Source organism: Capricornis sumatraensis, chromosome 19 (assembly GCF_032405125.1).
Source record: "Capricornis sumatraensis isolate serow.1 chromosome 19, serow.2, whole genome shotgun sequence".
Lineage (NCBI taxonomy): Eukaryota > Metazoa > Chordata > Mammalia > Artiodactyla > Bovidae > Capricornis > Capricornis sumatraensis.
The window spans coordinates 33,112,774-33,117,148 of record NC_091087.1 but is presented as its reverse complement, the minus strand read 5'-3'; the positions used below and the strand labels follow the sequence as shown (position 1 = coordinate 33,117,148).

The window sequence follows — 4,375 nt, the reverse complement described above, 5'->3', positions numbered from 1 at the left end:
CAACCTCAGTCCTTGCAATGAACACCCAGGAATGATCTCCTTTAGGATGGACTGGTTGGATCTCCTTGCAGTCGAAGAGACTCTCAAGAGTATTCTCCAACATCACAGTTCAAAAGCATCAGTTCTTCAGTGCTCAGCTTTCTTTATAGTCCAACTCTCACATCCATACATGACCACTGGAAAAACCATAGCTTTGACTAGACAGACCTTTGTTGGCAAAGTAATGTCTCTTCTTTTTAATATGCTGTCTAGCTTTCTGCCCATGGATGCCGCCGAGAAAGCATCGTTGAAGTCTTGCCCGCCTCCACTGCCGTCATGTCTAAATCAGTCTCCCAAAGAGCCCGAGCAGCTGCAGAAGCTCTTCATCGGAGGACTGAGCTTTGAAACAACTGATGAGAGTCTGAGGAGCCATTTTGAGCAATGGGGAACACTCACAGACTGTGTGTTAATGAGGGATCCAAACACCAAGTGCTCCAGAGGCTTCGGGTTTGTCACATACGCCACGGTGGAGGAGGTGGATGCGGCCATGAATGCAAGGCCACACAAGGTGGACGGAAGAGTTGTGGAACCAAAGAGGGCCGTCTCAAGAGAAGATTCTCAAAGACCTGGTGCCCACTTAACTGTGAAAAAGATTTTTGTTGGTGGTATTAAAGAAGATACTGAAGAACATCACCTGAGAGATTATTTTGAACAGTATGGGAAAATTGAAAGTAATTGAAGTCATGACTGACCGAGGCAGTGGCAAAAAGAGAGGCTTTGCTTTTGTAACCTTTGGTGACCATGACTCCGTAGACAGGATTGTCATTCAGAAATACCACACTGTATGTGTGGTCACATGAGTGGCCACAACTGTGAAGTGAGAAAAGCCCTGTCTAAGCAAGAGACGGCTAGTGCTTCATCCAGCCAGAGAAGTCAAAGTGGTTCTGGAAACTTTGCTGGCGGTCGTGGAGGTGGTTTTGGTGGGAATGATAACTTTGGTCGTGGAGGAAACTTCAGTGGTCGAGGTGGCTTTGGTGGCAGCCATGGTGGTGGCAGATATGGTGGCAGTGGGGATGGATATAATGGATTTGGTAATGATGGAGGCAATTTTGGAGGTGGCGGAAGCTACAGTGATTTTGGCAATTACAACAATCAATCTTCAAATTTTGGACCCATGAAAGGAGAAAACTTTGGAGGAAGAAGTTCTGGCCCATATGGTGATTGGAGGCCAATACTTTGCCAAACCACGAAACCAAGGTGGCTATGGTGGCTCCAGCAGCAGCAGTAGATATGGCAGTGGCAGAAGGTTTTAATTACTGCCAGGAAACAAAGCTTAGCAGGAGAGGAGAGCCAGAGGAGTGACAGGGAAGCTACAGGTTACAACAGATTTGTGAACTCTGCCAAGCACAGTGGTGGCACAGCCTAGCTGCTACAAAGAAGACATGTTTTAGACAATACTCATGTGTATGGGCAAAAAACTCGAGGACTGTACTTGTGACTAATTGTATAACAGGTTATTTTAGTTTCTGTTCTGTGGAAAGTGTAAAGCATTCCAACAAAGGGTTTTAATGTAGATTTTTTTTTTTGCACCCATGCTGTTGATTGCTAAATGTAATAGTCTGATCATGACACTGCATAAATGTCTTTTTTTTTTTTAATGTGCTGTGTAAAGTTAGTCTACTCTGAAGCCATTTTGGTAAACTACCCCAACAGTGTGAAGTTAGAATTCTTTCAGGGTGATGCCAGGTTCCATTTGAAATTTATTTGCAACCTGCTTGGTGGAGAAGCTGTTGTCTTCAGAACCTTGGTGTAGTTGAACTGACAGTTACTGTGTTGTGACCTGGAGTTCACCATTAAAAGTGTCACCCAGGCAAAGTCATGGAGTTTTTTAAAATTTTTTTGGTTATTAATGATTGTTGGCACATCCTATGCAATATATCTAAATTCAATTATGGTACCAGATAAAGTTACAGATGGGAATGAAGCTTGTGTATCATCCATTATCATGTGTAATCAATAAAAGATTTAATACCCTCTTGAAAAAAAAATGCTGTCTAGCTTTTCTTCCAAGGAATTAGTGTTAATTTCATGGCTGCAATCACCATCTGCAGTGATTTGGAGTCCCCAAAAATAAAGTCTCTCACTGTTTCCATTGTTTCCCTATCTATTTGCCATGAAGTGATGGGACTAGGGGCCATGATCTCAGTTTTCTGAATGTTGAGTTTTAAGCCAACTTTTTCACTCCCTTCTTTCATCAAGAGGCTCTTTAGTTCTTCTTCACTTTCTGCCATCAGGGTGGTGTCATCTGCATATCTGAGGTTATTGATACTTCTTCCAGCAATCTTGATTCCAGCTTGTGCTTCCTCCAGCCCAGCGTTTCTCATGATGTACTCTGCACATAAGTTAAATAAGCAGGGTGACAATAAACAACCTTGATGTATTCCTTTTTCTATTTGGAACCAATCTGTTGTTCCATGTCCAGTTCTAACTGTTGCTTCTTGACCTGCATACAGATTTCTCAATGAAGTAATAGTAAACAAATGTGTATAATTTCAGCCTGGCTTTCTGGTCAACCCAGGCTGAGACTGTACATAATGCTATTTAATTATTTAGGATGATTTCCTTTGTCTAAAAGTGTTCCCTATGAATATTCCTATGGCTTTTTGAGCTTTATGATTGACTTCAAATCTACCCCCCCTGGCCCTTGGCTCATCCAATCAATGAATATTGTTGGGGAAGAAGAAATTTTCCTCTGTCTTTTTGTGTTATTCTGGCTGACCTAAGAATTAACTTGACATGAGATAGATTAACAAGAAATAAATCAAACAAAAGTTCAGTAACCTGTGTAAATAGGAGAGATCCAGGAAAATTGAGTAACTTGCTAAAATCGCCAAAATCCCCAGTTGATTAATTTTTTTTTTTTTTTGGCAACACCATGTGGCACCTGGGGTCTTAGTTCCCCACCAGGCATCAAACCAAAGCCCCCTGCAGTGGAAGCTTGAAGTCTTAACCACTGGACAGCTAGAGAATTCCCCATTTTATTTTTTTTTTAAACTTAAACGTTACTTTTGGGTGTGCTGGATCTTCCATGTTACACGGGCTTTCTATAGTAATGGAGGTGCGGGACGACTCTCTAGTTGTGGTGCGTGGGCTTCTCTTGTTGCAGAGCACAGGCTCTAGAGTACAGATTCAGTAGTTGTGGCACACGGGGTTAGTTGCCTCGAGGCCTGTGGAATCTTCCTCGACCAGGGATGGAACCTATGTCCCCTGGATTGGCAGTTGTATTCTTAACCAATGGACCACCAGGGAAAGTCCTCGTGTGGCAAATTTTACTCCCCTCTATGTCTCTCATCTTTGTCAGCCTGACTTCACTCATTACTGCACTAAGTGTAGAGCTGAGATCCTCCTGGGAATGAGTTATAAAGAAGGCCATAAACAGAAACATTTTTTACCACATACAACCAACATTGGTTCAATGTTAATGTGTGGGAAAACGTCATCTTTGCAGAAAGGGAATTTTAACCATGTGAGTTATGTTCCCTAGGGGAAAACCCCTAGGCACACAGCTTCTAGGAGTGTGCTGGCCCCTGGCAATTGCTCTAATTACCTGTGAGCTAATTAGAGACCATTATGTATTCAGAAGTGAGATTTTCATCCTTCAAAATTTGCATCTTCAGTGAGGAGCTCATTCTCTATGCATCACAAGGTGAGTGTTCCCTGCTGATTTCTTCTCCTCATATATAAGCCGGGCGCACTCTGGGACTGCTTTAATCAGAAGGCCATTAAGCAGAGCCTGAAGAAGCCAGGAAGAGGAAGCTGACTTCTGGAGCACACAGATGGGTCTGGAGTCTATCTTAAGATAAGAAACAACTATTTGTAGAGAGAATTTGGACAGCTCTTTCCAGAGGCTGCTTTTGAGTTTGTTCAGTCATAACTAGAGGCTTTCCAGAAGAAACCAAATATCAGACACCTCTCTGAGTGAGAATGACCATTGTTAGGGCCCTTCTAAGATTGGAAACAGTGTCAGACTTTATTTTTGGGGGCTCCAAAATCACTGCAGATGGTGACTGCAGCCATGAAATTAAAAGACGCTTACTCCTTGGAAGAAAAGTTATGACCAACCTAGATAGCATATTCAAAAGCAGAGATATTACTTTGCCGACTAAGGTCCGTCTAGTCAAGGCTATGGTTTTTCCAGTAGTCATGTATGGATGTGAGAGTTGGACTGTGAAGAAGGCTGAGTGCCGAAGAATTGATGCTTTTGAATTGTGGTGTTGGAGAAGACTCTTGAGAGTCCCTTGGACTGCAAGGAGATCCAACCAGTCCATTCTGCAGGAGATCAGCCCTGGGTATTCTTTGGAAGGAATGATGCTAAAGCTGAAACTCCAGTACTTTG

General features: G+C 42.7%; 1 pseudogene; it reads left to right on the top strand.

Moving 5' to 3' along the window:
• The first annotated feature begins 262 nt into the window (after nt 1-262).
• Nucleotides 263-1,292, top strand: LOC138094960 (heterogeneous nuclear ribonucleoprotein A1-like; annotated as a pseudogene).
• Nucleotides 1,293-4,375: the final 3,083 nt, after the last annotated feature.